This window comes from Tachyglossus aculeatus, chromosome 4 (assembly GCF_015852505.1).
Source record: "Tachyglossus aculeatus isolate mTacAcu1 chromosome 4, mTacAcu1.pri, whole genome shotgun sequence".
NCBI lineage: Eukaryota > Metazoa > Chordata > Mammalia > Monotremata > Tachyglossidae > Tachyglossus > Tachyglossus aculeatus.
The window spans coordinates 13131515-13151110 of NC_052069.1; the positions used below are offsets into that span (position 1 = coordinate 13131515).

General features: G+C 43.2%; 1 non-coding gene across 1 annotated transcript; it reads left to right on the forward strand.

The window, feature by feature from the left end:
• The first annotated feature begins 6934 nt into the window (after positions 1–6934).
• On the forward strand, positions 6935–7072 carry LOC119927889. The gene has a single exon (XR_005450855.1). It is a non-coding gene; the product is annotated as a small nucleolar RNA SNORA7 (small nucleolar RNA).
• Positions 7073–19596: the final 12524 nt, after the last annotated feature.

Here is a 19596-nt window from a genome sequence, read left to right on the forward strand (position 1 = left end):
CCTTCAACAAGTCTTTGAATGTGGGGAGAGTCATTGTCTGTCATACATGAAGAGGGAGGGTGTTCCAGGCCAGAGGCAGGATGTGGTCCGGAGGCAGCAGAGAGATAGACGAGATGGAGGTACAAAGTGTAGGTTAGCATTAGAGGAGCCAAATGTGCAGGCTGGGTTATAGGAGAAGAATAGGCAGGTGAGGTAGGAAGGGGCAAGGTGATTGAGTGCTTTAAAGCCAACGGTAAGGAGGTCTCTCTCACCCTTTCCTTCCCCCTCAACCCACTGTCTCACTCTCTCCTTTCATTCTACAAGTGTTGGAATAAACCAGCACCCTGGGCTGTTTCTTTCCTTGTTAACTCTCTTCTCCACTAGCTTCTAAATTGGGTTCCCATTTCAGTCAAGGGAGGTACAGGAATCAAACGGAACAACTGAAGAATGTCCACAGAGTTTTAATACTAATAATACTAATAATAATAATAATAATAATGTAATTTGTTAAGCACTTACTATGTGCAAAGCACTATTCTAAGCACTGGGGGGGTACAAGGTGATCATGTTGTCCCACGTGGGGCTCACAGTCTTAGTCCCCATTTTACAGATGAGGTAACTGGCACGGAGAAGTTAAGTGACTTGCCCAAAGTCACACAGCTGACAATTGGTGGAGCCGGGATTTGAACCTGTGACCTGTGACTCCAAAACCCAGGCTCTTTCCACTGAGCCACACTGCTTCTCTATTTTGACCCGAAGAGGTTATGAGGGACCCTGGCACAGTCTGGCCTGCTCTTTCTCAGACTGCCATTGACAATATGTGACATAGCTCACACAGTCATCTTTATTTCTCTGAAAGTATGAGAGATTTAAAATGCAATACTCCATGAACCAGACATTCAGCTGAGTTCACACATTCCCAACCTCTCCATGCCATTGTTCTGGATGATCCATGGGCTTTGGGGGCCCAAGGAATAACATACCACTCAAACCATTTTGCAGGAAAAATAAAGCTTTGAAGTGAGCAGAGCACCTTTAGTGCACCTGTGATGTCCAGCGCTTAGAACAGTGTTTTGCACATAGTAAACGCTTAACAAATACCATTATTATTATTATTATTATTATTGTCAATTATTATTGTAGTCTAGATAAAAATAATAATAATTTTGGTATTTGTTAAGTGCTTCTTATGTGCAAAGTACTGTTCTAAGCATTGGGGAGGATACAAGGTGATCAGGTTGTCCCATGTGGGGCTAACAATCTTAATCCCCATTTTCCAGATGAGGTAACTGAGGCACAGAGAAGTTAGTGACTTGCCCAAAGTCACACAGCTGACAAGCGGCAGAGCCGGTATTTGAACCCATGACCTCTGACTCCTAAGCCCAGGCTCTTTCCACTGAGCCATGCTGCTTCTCTGATGTGGGGAGACAAACATATTAATCCATAAGGAAATGATTATTCTCTGAACCTGGGCCTGAGAAAGCTGAAGTGCTTTTGCTGAGCTCTGTCAGTCCCTAACTGCATGTCAATCAGTCAATCAATCAATGGTATTTATTAAGTGCCTACTGTGTGCAGAGCACCATACTGAGTACTTGGGAGAGTACAGTGCTCTGCACACAGTAAGCACTCAATAAATACGATTGAGTGATTGACTGATAACAGCACAACAGAATGAACAGGCATGTTCCCTGCCATAATGAGTTTACATTCTAGAGGGGGAGGCAGAATACTTTCTAATGTAGAATTGAAAGATGTACATAAATAATAATGATGGCATTTATTAAGCACTTGCTATTCATTCATTCATTCAATCATATTTATTGAGCGCTTACTGTATGCAGAGCACTGTACTAAGCGCTTGGGAAGTACAAGTTGGCAACATATAGAGACGGTCCCTACCCAACAACGGGCTCACAGTCTAGAAGTCTTTACTATGTCTTTACATAGTCTTTACTATGTGCAAAGGAGCACTGGGGAAGTTACAAGGAGATCAGGTTGTCCCACGGGGGGCTCACAGTCTTAATCTCCATTTTATAGATGAGGGATCTGAGGCACAGAGAAGTTAAGTGGCTTGCCCAAAGTCACACAGCTGACAATTGGCAGAGCCGGGATTCAAACCTATGACCCCTGACTCCGAAGCCCATTCTCCTTCCACTGAGCCATGTTCCTTCTCTAAAATAAAGCACAGGAGTGGGGCAAATAACAAATGCATAAAAGTCACAGATCCAAGTACATAGATGACCTTGCTCCCTCCTACCTCACCTCGCTTCGCTCATCCAACCCAGCCAGCATACTTTGCTCCTCTAGTGCTAACCTTCTCACTGTGACACCATCTTGCTTGTCTCACCGCCGACTCCTAGCCCACTCCTGCCTCTGACATGGAAATCCCTCCTCAAAGCTGCCAAGCAATGTCTCTCCCCCACTTCGAAGCCTTACTGAAGACACATCTCCTCCAAGAGGCCTTCCCAGACTAGGCTCCACTTTTCCTCATTTCCTGCTCCCTTTGCTCTTTCCTACAGCAATCAATCAATCAATCAATCAATCGTATTTATTGAGCGCTTACTATGTGCAGAGCACTGTACTAAGCGCTTGGGAAGTACAAATTGGCATCACATAGAAACAGTCCCTACCCGATAGTGGGCTCACAGTCTAAAAGGGGGAGACAGAGAACAGAACCAAACATACCAACAAAATAAAATAAGTAGGATAGAAATGTACAAGTAAAATAAATAAATAAATAAATAAACAGAGTAATAAATATGTACAACCATATATACATATATACAGGTGCTGTGGGGAGGGGAAGGCGGTAAGGCGGGGGGATGGAGAGGGGGACGAGGGGGAGAGGAAAGAAGGGGCTCAATCTGGGAAGGCCTCCTGGAGGAGGTGAGCTCTCAGCAGGGCCTTGAAGGGAGGAAGAGAGCTAGCTTGGCGGATGGGCAGAGGGAGGGCATTCCAGGCCCGGGGGATGACGTGGGCCGGGGGTCGATGGCGGGACAGGCGAGAGCGAGGTACAGTGAGGAGATTAGTGGTGGAGGAGCGGAGGGTGCGGGCTGGGCAGTAGAAGGAGAGAAGGGAGGTGAGGTAGGAGGGGGCGAGGTGATGGAGAGCCTTGAAGCCCAGGGTGAGGAGTTTCTGCCTGATGCGCAGATTGATCGGTAGCCATTGGAGGTTTTTGAGGAGGGGAGTGATATGTCCAGAGCGTTTCTGGACAAAGATAATCCGGGCAGCAGCATGAAGTATGGATTGAAGTGGAGAGAGACACGAGGATGGGAGATCAGAGAGAAGGCTAGTGCAGTAGTCCAGACGGGATAGGATGAGAGCTTGAATTAGCAGGGTAGCGGTTTGGATGGAGAGGAAAGGGCGGATCTTGGCAATGTTGCGGAGCTGAGACCGGCAGGTTTTGGTGACGGCTTGGATGTGAGGGGTGAATGAGAGAGCGGAGTCGAGGATGACACCAAGGTTGCGGGCTTGTGAGACGGGAAGGATGGTAGTGCCGTCAACAGAGATGGGAAAGTCAGGGAGAGGACAAGGTTTGGGAGGGAAGACAAGGAGCTCAGTCTTCGACATGTTGAGCTTTAGGTGGCGGGCGGACATCCAGATGGAGATGTCCTGAAGGCAGGAGGAGATGCGAGCCTGGAGGGAGGGGGAGAGAGCAGGGGCAGAGATGTAGATCTGGGTGTCATCAGCGTAGAGGTGATAGTTGAAGCCGTGGGAGCGAATGAGGTCACCAAGGGAGTGAGTGTAGCTTGAGAACAGAAGGGGACCAAGCACTGAACCTTGGGGAACTCCCACAGTAAGAGGATGGGAGGGGGAGGAGGAGCCTGCAAAAGAGACTGAGAAAGAACGACCGGAGAGATAAGAGGAGAACCAGGAGAGGACGGAGTCTGTGAAGCCAAGGTCAGATAACGTGTTGAGGAGAAGGGGGTGGTCCACAGTGTCAAAGGCAGCTGAGAGGTCGAGGAGGATTAGGACAGAGTATGAGCCGTTGGATTTGGCAAGCAGGAGGTCATTGGTGACCTTTGAGAGCGCAGTTTCCGTGGAATGAAGGGGACGGAAGCCAGACTGGAGGGGGTCGAGGAGAGAGTTGTTGTTGAGGAATTCTAGGCAGCGCGTGTAGACAACTCGTTCAAGGAGTTTGGAAAGGAATGGTAGGAGGGATATGGGACGATAACTAGAAGGTGAGGTGGGGTCAAGAGAGGGTTTTTTTAGGATGGGAGAGACATGGGCATGTTTGAAGGCAGAGGGGAAGGAACCAGTGGAGAGTGAGCGGTTGAAGATGGAAGTTAAGGAGGGAAGAAGGGATGGAGCGAGAGATTTCATAAGATGAGAGGGAATGGGGTCAGAAGCACAGGTGGCCGGAGTAGCACTTGAGAGGAGGGAGGAGAGTTCCTCTGAGGATACCACTGGGAAGGATGGGAGAGTAGCAGAGAATGTTGAGAGCCGGGGGGTTGGAGAAAGGGGGGAAGAGACTTTGGGGAGGTCGGACCTGATGGACATAGCTATAATGTAATTATTTGCATTGATGTCTGTCTCCCCTGGCCTCCCCCGCCCCCCAAGACTGTAAGCTCATTGTGGGCAGAGAATGTCACTTTTTCCTCCAGACAACTCTACTTCTCAAGTAAGCCAAGTGACGTGCCTCCTGTTTTTATGCCTCACTTTCACTGTAAAAGCTACAATTATGGCTTTTCTGGGTACAATCAATCAATCGTATTTATTGAGCGCTTACTGTGTGCAGAGCACTGTACTAAGCGCTTGGGAAGTACAAGTTGGCAACATATAGAGACAGTCCCTACCCAACAGTGGGCTCACAGTCTAGAAGGGGGAGACAGAGGACAAAACCAAACATATTAACAAAATAAAATAAATAGAATAGATATAGTCCTTTGGCTGCCAGAGGAGCAAAGGGCTGTAGTAATTTCCAACAACAGCATGGTCTTACCTCCCTGTTCTTCAAGTGTTATAATAATAATAATAACAACACTAATACTTCTAATAATAATGATAATCATGGTATTTGTTAAGCACTGACAATGTAGCAAGCACTGTAGCAAGCACTGTACTTAGCTCTGGGATAGATACAAAGTAATCAGGTTCCACTTGGGGTTCATTGGCTAAGTAAGAGGGAGGACAGGTATTGAGTCCCCATTCTGCAGAGGAGGGAACTGAGGCACAGAGAAGTTAAGTGACTTGCCCAAGGTCACACAGCAGGTAAGCAGCAGGCAAGAGGCCAAGCGGGGATTAGAGCTGAGTTCCTTCCTGGGTCCATGCTCTTTCCATGTCACTGTTTATTGTTATGTTGTACTTTCCCAAGCCCTTAATACAGTGCCCTGCACACAGTAAGTGCTCAATAAATACAGGACAAGCCAGGGAGAAGAGGGTTGAATTGGGGAAGGCCTCTGGAAGAAGATGTGACCTTAAAAAAAAGCTTTGCAGGATGAGAGAGTGATGGTCTGGATTATACGGAAGGGGAGGGGGAAGCCATGGGAAGGGGGTCTGGAGTGATTTTCGGGCTGAAAATAACCGACGGTATATTCTAGTTTTCTCTGGTGAGGTGCCAGGGAACGATTTCCAATTCGAGAGGGGAAGGGAGTGGAGAAAGAACTAACTAGGTTTTGTCAAATACTCAAAAAGAATTCTTTCTGGGCCATAGACTAAATATAGAACATGTTCTGAGCAAGAAAGAATATATGTGGTGAAGGTTTTTCCAGGCTCACAGTGTCTTATGATGCATTTTAAGACCTAGAATGAACACATCAGACATATATCTGCAATTCTTGGGCTAAGTACAGGTTGTTACCTGGGTAATTACTGCCAAACCCTCAACTTTTGTCAATGTTATTTGGCTTTAGTGGAGAGTATCTCACATCTAAGATCAGAGAATTTGATTTCATTCTGCAGCTCTCCATTGTCTTCCAAATTCTGTTGTCAGCAGAAATGGTAGCACAAACTCCACCACTGATAGTAGGAAAAGCGGCTAGCTTTAGGGTATATGAAAATCAATTCCATCCCCCTTGGATATTTAAAATAGCACCCAAAAGTCAGGCTATTATTCACCTCTGGATTATGCAGCGCAACCGCTTTTTCATATTTGGAGATATGGGAATTAAATTCCACCACTCATTATAAAAAGAAAAAGAATTTATCTTTCCTATTACTTTTAATACATCTGTAGTCAGTGGCTATCAAATTATCAGCCAATGCAATTTCACTCTTTGCTGGAAATCCAGATGGCACCCTTTCTTCTGTCAGCTGGCTCTCTACATTTGCCACTAGGAAGCTCAGGGAGACCGGGAGAAAGGGAGTGTAGAGGATCCAGTGTGAAACCATAACAATAGTTTTGGTATTTGTTAAAAGCTTAATATGTACCAGGCACTATACTAAGCAATGGGATCCGATGCAAGGTAATTGGGTTGGATCAATCCCTGTCTCACATAGGGCTCACACCAGATGAGGTAACTGAGGCACAGAGAAATGAAGCGACTTGATGAAGGTCACAAATCAGACAAGTGGCAGAGCCGGGATTAGAACCCAGGTCCTTCTGACTCCCAGGGCTGTGTTCTAACCACTAAGCCATGCTGCTTCTTATGTTGACTACCATCACTGACTACTGCAAAAACAAGTCAAGCTCTCATGTCCTGCTGCCAGTAGGACATGTATTTACTTTGTTTAGTTTTGTTTTTTTAATAGTATTTGTTAAGCAGTTACTATGTGCCAGAACTCTGAGGTAGATAAAAGTTAAACAGGTTGGATACAGTCCCTCTCCCACAACTTAATCCCCATTTTACAGATGAGGTAAACTGAGGCACAGAGAAGTTAAGTGACTTGCCCAAGGTCACACAACATATCTTTTCCCCTCTTAATTGTCAGTGACTGAGCAAAATGATGCAGTCAATCAATCAATGCGTGCTGTGTGTGCAGAGCACTGTAATAACTGATCAGTAATCAATTATCATCCCTCTCAGGGTTGCACCTGGAGAGTTTCTAGTATGCTACCAGTCACAACTACAGGAGAGAGAGTCAAGCAGAGGCCTACCCCTTCCATTCCTAGCTTGGGCAGTAGCTAGTGGGTGGAAGGCAATCTGCCACAAGTGAAAACGCCCCTGTGCTGGGCAGCAGTAGTGTTCATTTACTGTGTGGAAGGAGGCAATGGTAAACCACTTCCGTAATTTTACCAAGAAAACTCTATGGATCCACTACCAGAACGATTGCAGATGGAAGTGGGGCGTTCTGGGAAGCTGTGTCTGTGGAGTTGCTATGGGTTGGACACAACTAGACAGCATAAGACAACAAAAATCAATCAATCAATCAATCGTATTTATTGAGCGCTTACTGTGTGCAGAGCACTGTACTAAGCGCTTGGGAAGATGCAGAGACAGTCCCTACCCAACAGTGGGCTCACAGTCTAGAAGGGGGAGACAGAGAATAAAACCAAACATATTAACAAAATAAAATAAATAGAATAGATATGTACACGTAAAATACATAAATAAATAGCATAATAAATATGTACAAACATATATACATATATACAGGTGCTGTGGGGAAGGGAAGGAGGTAAGAGGTGGGGATGGAGAGGGGGACAAGGGGGAGAGGAAGGAGGGGGCTCAGTGTGGGTAGGCCTCCTGGAGGAGGTGAGCTCTCAGTAGGGCCTTGAAGGGAGGAAGAGAGCTAGCTTGGCGGATGGGCGGAGGGAGGACATTCCAGGCCAGGAGGATGAGGTGGGCCAGGAGTCGACGGCGGGACAGGCGAGAACGAGGCACAGTGAGGAGATTGATTGATTCATTCATTCAATCATATTTATCGAGTGCTTACTGTGTGCAGAGCACTGTACTAAGTGCTTGGACTGTACAGTTAAGCAATAAAGATAGACAATCCCTGATCACAATGGGTTTATAGTCTAGAAGGGGGAGACAGACATCAAAACAAGTAAACAGGCATCAATATAAATAAATAGAATTATAGATATATACACATCAAAACAAGTAAACAGGCATTAATAGAAATAAATAGCATTATAGATATATACGTTTGTATGCAATAATAATAATGGTATTTGTTAATGTGTTCCAAGCATTGTTCTAAATGCTGTGGTAGATACAAGGTATTCAGGTTGTCCCTTGTGGGGTTCACAGTCTTAATCCCCATTTTACAGATGAGGAAACTGAGACATAGAGGAAGTGAAATGACTTGCCTAAGGTCACACAGCAGACAAGTGGTGGAGCCAGGATTAGAACCCATGACCTCTGACTCCCAAGCCCAGGCTCTTCCCACTAAGCCATGCTGCTTCCCTACATAAGTGTTGTGGGGTGGGGAGGAAGACTAGAAGAGCGCTTAGTACAGTGCTGTGCACATAGTAAGCACTCAATAAATACAATTGAATGAATGAAAGAGTGAAATGTGCAAGCTGGATTGTAGTAGGAGAGTAGGTGAGGTCTCCTGGCCTGAAAGATCAGTATGCAATTTTGTTATGAAAATATTGGGAATATTTGTTGCTTATTTCCCATATAGAGTCATCATTGTCCTGAATTATATCATTGTTTTTATTAGAGGTCAATTCACTAAAGTGTTTCTTAGCTCTAATAAACTTCTTCCTGTGCTTCTTTAAATTACAATAAGCACCATAGGGAAAAACACGTCATTCTGGTTTATGTTTCTTGTATCTGAGTCTGTAAATTCTGAAAGATTTATGAGTGAACAGTGGAGATTTTTGTATTTTTAATGGGTTCTAGGTTTTGATCAGCATCAATTATCGGAGGATCTATGTGGGTCAACGAAGCTGACGTGGACAGAATATCTTAACATGGAATGCTACTGACAGGGTTAGTAGTCCTTAACCAAAACCTTTGCATCAGGTACAAGCAGGATAGCCTTTCACTTCTTCATCCACAACATCACTTCTTCTCCTTCAAGTTAATCATCTTTTTTTCCCCTGAGAGCATGGCTGTTTCAAAATATCTTTTTGAATATTTTGTACTGGAATCTTTGGGTATTTGATATTCACCCCACTCTCAGCCCCACACCGTTTATCATCAATCACCATCATTAATGGTGATTTATTTACTGAGTGTTTACTGTGTGCAGAGCACTCTACTAAGCCAGTCAGTCGCATTTATTAATAATGATGGTATTAGTTAAGCGCTCACTATGTGCCAAGCACTGTTTTAAGTACTGGGGGAGATACAAGGTTCTCAGATTGTCCCAGGTGGGACTCACAGTCTTAATCCCCATTTTCCAGATGAGGTAACTGAGGCACAGAGAAGTTAAGTGACTGGCCCAAAGTCACACAACTGATAAGTGGCGGAGTTGGGATTAGAACCCACGACCTCTGATTCCCAAGAGTTTACTGCGTGCAGAACACTCAACTAAGCACATGGGGGAGTATAATTCAACAATATAATACATATATTCCCTGCCCAAAATGAGTTTACAGTCTAAAGACAAGATTACATGTTATATAATAATAATAATAATAATAATAATAATAATGGCATTTATTAAGCGCTTACTATGTGCAAAGCACTGTTCTAAGCACTGGGGAGGTTACAGGGTAATCAGGTTGTCCCGGGGGGGCTCACAATCTTAATCCCCATTTTACAGATGAGGTAACTGAGGCACAGAGAAGTTAAGTGACTTGCCCAAAGTCACACAGCTGACAATTGGTGGAGCCGGGGTTTGAACCCATGACCGCTGACTACAAAGCCCGTACTCTTTCCACTGAGCCACGCTGCTTCTCAACTTGTAATTCCCAAGCGCTTAGTACAGTGCTCTGCACACAGTAAATGCTCAATATATATGATTGAATGAATGAATGAATTACAGGACTAAGCATTTGCAAGAGTAAAGTATGACAGAGTTGTTAGACACGTTCCTTGGCCTCAATGATCTTACACTCTAGTGGGGAAGAGAGACTCTAAAATAAATACATAAGATATGGCATATAATTATAGATAGCTACATAAAGTGCTGTGCATTCATTCATTCAATCGTATTTATTGAGCGCTTTCTGTGTGCAGAGCACTGTACTAAGTGCTTGGGAAGTGCAAATTGGCAACATATAGAGACAGTCCCTACCCAACAGCAGGCTCACAGTCTAGAAGGGGAAGACAGAAAACAAAACAAAACATATTAACAAAATAACATAAATATAATAGATAATAATAATTTTGGTATTTTTTAAGCACTTACTATGTGCCAAGCACTGTTCTAAGAGCTGGGGAGGATACAAGGTAATCAAGTTGTCCCATGTGGGGCTGACAATCTTAATCCCCATTTTACAGATGAGGTAAATGAGGCACAGAGAAGTTAAGTGACTTGCCCAAAGTCACACAGCTGACAAGCAGCGGAGCAGGGATTTGAACCCATGACCTCTGACTCCCAAGCCCGGGCTCTTTTCACTGAGCCACGCTGCTTCTCTGAGGGTTTAATCAGGAGAGGCTTCGTGGAGGAGATGTGACCTTAATAATAGAGAAGCAGCGTTGCTCAGTGGAAAGAGCACGGGCTTTGGAGTCAGAGGTCATGGGTTCGAATCCTGACTCCACCACATGTCAGCTGTGTGATCTTGGGCAAGTCACTTAACTTCTCTGGGCCTCAGTTACCTCATCTGTAAAATGGGGATTAAGACTGTGAGCCCCACGTGGGACAACCTGATCACCCTGTATCCTCCCCAGCACTTAGAACAGTGCTTTGCACATAGTAAGCGCTTAACAAATGCCAATTATTATTATTATTATTATTAAGACTTTAAATTGGGGATAGTGGTGGTTTGGCGTATATGGAGGGGGAGGTAGAAATTATTTATGCTAATGTCTGTCTTTCCCTCTATATTGTAAACTCATTGTGGATGGGGAGTGTTGCATCTTACTCTCCCAAGTGCTTAGTACAGGGCCCTGCATACTGTAAATGTTCAAAAAACACCATTTATGGATTGACTGATTGATTGATATTTTTCACTCCAAGTTTCTAGAGAGCAATATCAGTTTAACTTTCCTGTTATCTCTCCCATAGCAATTCAAAATCTACACTTACATGCACATAGTAAAATAGAATATTAAATGTCCATAACAATAATAACGGTCTTAAGTGTTAATATGTGCAAATCACGTGGCTCAGTGGAAAGAGCCCGGGCTTGGGAGTCAGAGGTCATGGGTTCAAATCCCTGCTCCGCCGCTTGTCAGTTGTGTGACTTTGGGCATGTCACTTAACTTCTCTAGGCCTCAGTTCCCTCATCTGTAAAATGGGGATTAGATTGTGAGCCCCACGTGGGACAACGCGATCACCTTGTATCCTCCCCAGCGCTTAGAACAGTGCTTTGCACATAGTAAGTACTTAACAAATACCAAAATTATTTTTATTATTACTAAGTACTTGGGCAGATACAATGCAAGCAGGTCAGGCACAGTCCTTATCTCACATGGGGCTCAGTCTAAGGGAAAGAAAAAACAGGAATTTAATCTCATTTTGCAGGTGAGGAAACTGCACAGGCGGCCCAGAGCAGTTAAATGACTTGCCCAAAGTGCTGCAGCAGGCAAGTGGCAGAGCTAGGATTAGAACCTAGCACTCCCACCTCTCAGGCTCCGCTCCTTCCACTAGGCCAAGTGACTTTACTCACAAGAGAAATTGCTGGACTCCTTATTTTCATTCCGGAGACACTTTCTCATTGGGATTTGCAAGAATTATTAAGCCCAAACCCCATTAACTCAAATGGGATTTAGGTGCAAAATTCTCTGCATTTTGCAATTAAAGTATTGTATACCTCTGGGCCTTTGGTATGCCCTTTCAGCTGTCCAGAAAGGGAAGTAATTATCCATCACCTCTCAGCTCAACAACTTCTTTCTCTTTGTGCTGCTGAAGGGAGGCAGCAAGACTATTTAACTGGATGATAGTTATAAAGAAACAAGGAGAGAGAGAGAGAGAGAGAGAATGGTAGAATTAAGGGGAAGAGTTCAACTCAATGGTCAAAAATTCTCTTTTCCTACCCACAGCACTTATATTCATAATATTAATACATTCATATTCTTGATATATTTTAATGTCTGGTCCACCTCTAGACTGTTAGCTTCTTATGGGCAGGAATATGTCTTACTGTTATCCAGCGCTTAGAACAGTGCTTTGCACATAGTAAGCGCTTAACAAATGCCATTATTATTATTATACTGTATTCTCCCAAGGGTTTTGCACAGTTCTTTACACACAGTAAGGAATCAATAAATACCATTGATTAATTGATCAGCTGAGAGACTCTAGAGGGAAATAAATCTTCAACCAGGTGAGTTGCTGAGCAGCAAAGGTGTGTAACAATGCTCTCAGTAAATTGACCTCAGGGAATGGTCAGGTGAAGTTATAAATCCAAGATAACCACCCAGTAAAGGGACTTTGTGGAGGCCCAGATGGCTTGTTTCCCACAGTGGAGAAACTGAGATTCAGATTGTGAGAGAAATGGGGAGGTGTCATGAGAACAGGTCTGGAAAGTTGGGCTGGGGAAACAAAGGAACATTTGAACCTTTATAATTGCAATTGAACGTATAAGCCTTTGAAAGGAAACTGGCTTTGACAGAATCCCAAAGGCCTTTGGGGAATTCCTAGCACGTTCATCCCTGCTCTGCAAAACAAGTAGCAGGAAAAGCTAGAGAAAGGGGAGAGGGAGAGGAGGAGAAAAGGGGAGAGGGGAAGCTACAGGTTACCTACAGCTGTAGGTGATTAGTCACAAACAGGAACCACAGATTAAAAAGCAAAACCCACAGACCTTACTCTCCTTCAGACTATTGTTTGCTGGGTAGTTAGTCACTTATTTTGACCTGAAAAAAGATTCCTTGGTCTCAAGTAAATCCTAAATCAGATTTCATTTCCTCATTCCCAATTAGGGATTGAGACAGAGAGGTTAGCACCTATTAGTGTTCTCAGGTGTAAAGAGAAAATAAATATTTGCATCTCATTGTTTTACAGCATGTGAATGCCACAGACTTTATAGGTCCTCTGAGGTGTAGGTGAGTAGCTGAAAGCCACGATAGTGTCGTTTTGGGTTGGACAGGAAGTGGTTGTTAGCTGACTAGTGACTGAGAATCTACATTTTTCAAAGTACAATCTTTAGTTAACAAACACTATTGTTAAGTTACAGAAAGACCACCCAGAAATAGCCTGTTACTTTCTTGTGTTTGCTAGAACTTCCACATTTCACACAATTGTGTCTTTCATAGCTCATTGCAGTGTTTGAACCCTGCATTAAATTCCCTTTTTTTTCTTTTAAGACCAAACTTGAGCCATTGTATGTAGATGAAAAATAACAGTAAATGTACCCTCTGTTGTCAGGAATGCTGGAAGTGAAATATTGGAAATTTTAAAAAAGTTGTATTATACAGTTTCAAAAAATGTTAGTTGAAGCAAGCATTGTCCTTCAGTGAGATGTCCTGAACAAATGAAATACACAAAACAAGGTAGGTGAATGTCTTTTTGGGACAAATTCTATGCCCTATATGCCTGAAGTATATTAAACGCTCATCAAAATGCCCCTGAAAATTTGGCTGCCATGTATTGGCTAGAAGCACAATCTCTAATTACATTATATAAATCTAGTGTACATGACTTTTTTTTTTTTAAAGATACTCTACATCGTGAAGGGAGGCCATGACTTACTGGTTCTTTTTTACCTCAGGGCTAATAGAGATTGTCAAAATCAAAGATTGCTGATGTGATTTAATCCAACATGAAGAAAAGGTGAATGGAGCATATGATCTACTTCCCTCAAGGACAGAACTTTATTTAACAGTAAGAAACCTTTTTTCAATGTAAGTTTATTCATTCCTAATACTGCTAGCATTTCTGACAAAAGATGGGTCATTTAGTGCTCTTTTTAGAGTATGTGGGTCTTTTTTTTAAAGGATTTAATGCAGGGTTCAAAGAATAATAATGTCATTTATTAAGCACTTACTATGTGCAAAGCACCATTCTAAGCGCTGGGGAGGTTACAAGGTGATCAGGTTGTCCCACTGGGGGCTCACAGTCTTAATCCCCATTTTACAGATGAGGTAACTGAGGTACAGAGAAGTTAAGTGACTTGCCCAAAGTCACACAGGTGACAGTTGATGGTGCTGGGATTTGAACCCATGACCTCTGACTCCAAAGCCCGGGATCTTTCCACTGAGCCATGCTAAAGAATGTAATGAGCTGTGAAAGAAACACAACTGTGTGAAATGTGGTAGTTGCAGGAAACATTCTACTTCGTTGTGAATGGGTTCATTTACAAATTACTTTACAATTGACATCCAGCACCATTTAAATTTCTGAATGAAAATGGAAAGAACAGTCCGAAGATCAAGGTGGTAGGAGTGGCTTTGATGTGCTGCACTTTCTAAAGAGCCCCGGGTTAAATGACTGAAGTTCCTGACAGGCTAGTTCAGAAAAAAATAATTTTTTAAAAATATTATTTCATAGTATTTGTTAAGCACTTGTGATGTACCAGGAACTGTTGGAAACACTGGGGCAGGTGGATACTAATCAGGTTTGACACAATCAATGTCCCACATGGGGCTCACAGTCTTAAACCCCCTTTTACGGATGAGGTAAATATGGCACAGATTAGTGATTTGCCCAAGACCTCACAGCGGACAAGTGTTAGGGCTGGGATTAGACTCCCAAACCTGGGTTTTTTGCACCAGTCCACGCTGCTTCTCCAGTTCTGTCCTCCAGTTTAGCAAACTCATTTCTAAATAGTTTGGGTGTTTTGTTACTGGGAAGGGTGGCAGACTCTGGCCTGGTCCGAGATAATAGCTGTGCTAGTGTTCGTTTCAGTGATGGAAGTGTTTCTAGAAAGATGACATCACTAAGCGGTTTTACTAGTCTGTGAAAAACAAGAGAATATCCTGCTAAGGTAGTCATTAATCAATAGAAACTTGATCCTCTGGTTGTAGGGGTGTGAACCTTCATCCTAACTCTACTAAAGTTTACTTTCACATGAGATGATTGGCATTGGCAATCATTGTCACGTATAAACGTTTTTACAGCTTTTTTCAGCTTGAATAAGTGTGAAGTTAGTTAGAAATGACTCATTCTTAAACCAAAGTAAAATAAGTTGTAAACTTCTTTGGTATTTTTGGATATCACATGTTCATTTCACAGCACATTGCGTTGAGTAACTCAAGGCTCAATGTGACTTGAAATTTGACAATAAAATAGAAAACAGTGAACCTGTGAACTGTATAAGCATGTTTCATTTGTATAATTTGAGGGGTACTAAAACCACAAAATAGGAACAGTCTACCAAGTCTCAGAACCTGTACAATTTTTCTCCTTAGGAAAATCCAACTCTGCAGTTAACTGTAACTGGAGTTTAAATTACTTGGCATGATGTTATGGAATCAGACATACACCTTTACTATATGTTAGACATCAAGCATAAACCAAATCACTTGCACTAACACCCTCCCTCCTTTCAAAAAGGAATCTCTCTCCCCCTCCCCATCACCTTACCTCCTTCCCCTCCCCACAGCACCTGTATATATGTATATATGTTTGTACGTATTTAATACTCTATTTTATTTGTACATATTTATTCTATTTGTTTTATTTTGTTAATATGTTTTGTCCTGTTGTCTGTCTCCCCCTTCTAGACTGTGAGCCCACTGTTGGGTAGGGACCGTCTCTATCTGTTGCCAACTTGTACTTCCCAAGCGCTTAGTACAGTGCTCTGCACACAGTAAGTGCTCAATAAATACGATTGAATGAATGAATGAAAGAATCACTCTTGCCAACTTTTAATTATTCAGCTGTGCCCAACTGAATATTTCTCCTCCCCCAGGTGGGAGTTCTCAAAAATAAGTGGAGAGTGGTTAAGTACAATACTCTCTGAAAAGTAATCATTAGTAGGCAGAGACTGCATCTCAACCTTGCTCTCTTTCCCTGAACATTTGACCAACCACAGATAAAGTAACTGAGGCACAGAGGAGTAGAGTGGCTTGCCCAAGGTCACCCAGCAGACAAGTGTCGGAGCTGGGATTAGAAGTCAGATTCTTCTGACTCCTAAGCCCATTCATTTATTTCATCGTCTTTACTAAGAGTTTGCTATGTGCAGAGTGTTGTGCTAAGTGCTTGGGGGAGTACAATACAACAATAAACAGTGACATTCCCTGCCCACAACGAGCTCATAGTCTAGATGGGGGGAGACAAACATCAATACAAATAAATCAAATTATAGATATATACGTAAGTGCTGTGGGCCTAGTGGGGAAGAGCTTAGGGAGCAAATGTGCTTCTTGTCTGGCAAAACACACACACACACACACTCCACCCATCACATGTTTCTCAGTGTTGGGAAGTCCCTGGGCAAAGTCAGTGCCATGCTAAATTAAGATGGAGCATTTCTATTCTACCTTTCCAAGTTGGCTTTCATTTCTGGCTCTCAAATTGGGGCTGTCATTTACTGACTTCCCTCCATCAGAGCCCCTGGAGAAATATCAGCTTGTTTTAAAAATAAAAAATCATTGCCCTGGATTTTCCTCCCTTAATATCACCTCCCCATGGCTGTTCCTTGTCAGGCTCGGAACTGAATACTGAAAGGTGACCTATAAAACCTGCAGGAAGTAGGGTTCTTTTATTCATCCTCTGCACATTATCAGCTGGAAACAGTCACATGCAGGATCTGGCATATTTTACTTAATGATAGAATCATACTACTTACTGTCTATGCATGGTTCTTGGCACCCGGTATATAAAGAACACACTTCAGAGCAGCCTGAGGAAACAAAATAAAGTTGAGATAGTGTTTTAAAACTCCAGTTGTCGTTCAAATGTAATTGTTACCATTTTTTTAAATTTTGGTGATGCTAAATTCATTCATTCAATTGTATTTATTGAGCGCTTACTGTGTGCAGAGCACTATACTATGCGCTTGGGAAGTACAAGTTGGCAACATATAGAGATGGTCCCTACCGAACAGCAGGCTCATAGTCTAGAATAGATGATGCCACTTAGTAGTGTTTGATGGATAGACAATCGTAGCATGGCTCAGTGGAAAAAGCACGGGCTTTGGAGTCAGAGTTCATGGGTTCGAATCCCGACTCTGCCACGTCTGCTGTGTGACCTTGGGTGACCTTCTCTGAGCCTCAGTTACCTCATCTGTAAAATGAGGATTAAGACTGTGAGCCCTACGTGGGACAACTTGATCACCTTGTATGCCCCCAGCGCTTAGAACAGTGCTTTGCACATAGTAAGCACTTAACAAATGCCATTATTATTATTATTATATAGAGAAATTGGTTTATACTTAGCAAACAGGTTTCTGGATTTTGAAATCTTTTTTCTGTCAAGGTTGCCTCAGGGAATTCAGTAAAACACTATTATTCTGGGCTTTTGTTGAACATATTGCCTTCATTCAACCCTCATACTCAGTCTATCACAAAATCATGTCAGTTCTACATTCGCAATATCTCTAGAATCCACCCCTTCATCTCCATCCTTCAAGGCCCTACTGAGAGCTCACCGCCTCCAGGAGGCCTTCCCAGATTGAGAACCTTCCTTCCTCTCCCCCTTGTCCCCCTCCCCATCCCCCCCGTCTTACTTCCTTCCCTTCCACAGCACCTGTATATATGTATATATGTTTGTACATATTTATTACTCTATTTATTTTACTTGTACATATCTATTCTATTTATTTTATTTTGTTAATATGTTTGGTTTTGTTCTCTGTTTCCCCCTTCTAGACTGTGAGCCCACCGTTGGGTAGGGACTATCTCTATATGTTACCAACTTGTACTTCCCAAGCGCTTAGTACAGTGCTCTGCACACAGTAAGAGCTCAATAAATACAATTGACTGATTTTTTGATCCACAGTGCTACCCTGCTGATCCAAGCATTTATCCTATCTCACCTTGACTGCTGCATCATCAGTCTCCACGTTGACCTCCCTGCCTCCTGTCTCTCCCCCATCCCATTCTGTCTGTCACTTTGTCTCTTTGAGGAAGCAGCGCGGTGCAGTGGAAAGAGCACGAGCTTTGGAGTCAGAGGTCATGGGTTCAAATCCCGGCTCCGCCGCTTGTCAGCTTGTGTGGCTTTGGGCAAGTCACTTCACTTCTCTGGGCCTCAGTTACCTCATCTGGAAAATGGGGATGAAGACTGTGAGCCCCCCCGTGGGACAACCTGATCACCTTGTAACCTTCCCAGTGCTTAGAACAGTGCTTTGCACATAGTAAGCGCTTAATAAATGCCATTATTATTATTTGTAAACAGATCATTTTTCTTAAAAAAAAAAAAAGAAAAGAAAGAAATCCACAACACCCCACTCTTCAGAAACTCTGATGGTTTCCCATCCATATGGGAATCCATATATGTTGCCAATTTGTACTTCCCAAGCGCTTAGTACAGTGCTCTGCACATAGTAAGTGCTCAATAAATACGATTGATGATGATGATGATCCACCTCTGCATCCAACAGAAACTTCTTACCGTTGACTTTAAGGAGCTTGGTTAGATCTCCCCTCCTACCGAGCCCCCCGTGGGACAACCTGATTACCTTGTAATCTCCCCAGAGCTTAGAACAGTACTTTGCACATAGTAAGCGCTTAACAAATACCATTATTATTATTATTATTATTAACGCTCCAATCCCGTACTACCAATCAACTGCACACTTCGCCTTCTAATACCAGCCTACTTACTGTCTCATATCACTTGAGCTTATCTGTCTGGATGCTTCTGGCCTACAACTCTCTCCCACCCTCATATCTACCACCCTCAAAGCCCTCCAAGAGATCTTCCCTGAAAATGCCCCCCCCGTTTCTCCTATTTCCCCTCCCTTCTGCATTATCTATGATCTATTATCTATCTTCTGCATTATTTGCACCCTTTAAGCTCTTGATATTCACCCCAGCACTTGTGTACATATCCTTATACTCTGTATCTTCCTCTAGTTGTAATTTATTTTAATATCCGTGACCCCCTTTAGTCCTTGGTGGGGGGGGCAGGGATTTTGCCTTCCAACTCTCCCAAATGTTAGTACAGTGTTCTGCACTCAGTGCTCCATAAATATCATCGATTAATTTGATTACTCTGTGCTTTGGGGTAGACGCAAGATAATGATATCACAGACCTGTTATTTCAATGTCCATGACCCCCTTTAGTCCTTGGCGGGTGGGCAGGGATTTTGCCCTCCAACTCTCCCAAATGTTGGTACAGTGTTCTGCACTCAGTGCTCCATAAATATCATTGATTAATTTGATTACTCTGTGCTTTGGGGTAGACGCAAGATAATGATATCACAGACCCTGTTGTCCCTCAGGGGGCTCACCATCTATGAGGGAGGGAGAGCCGTGAGCCCCGTTTTATGGTTGAGGAAACTGAGGAACAGAAAGGTTAAGTAGTTTGCCGAAGATCACCCAGCAGACTAATGGCAGAACTAGTATGAGAACCTTCATCTCCTGACTCACGGTCCTGTGCTGCTTCCATTAGACTATGCTGCCTCTGTTATTGTTTGTGGTATTTGTTAAGCGCTCACTTACTGACCTAATTGCTGTAGTAGATACAAGTTTAAGCATTGTGGCCTAGCGGATAGAGCCACTATCAGAAGGACTGGGTTTTAATCCCTACTCCACCACTAGTCTGCTGTGTGACCTTGGGCAAATTGTTTAA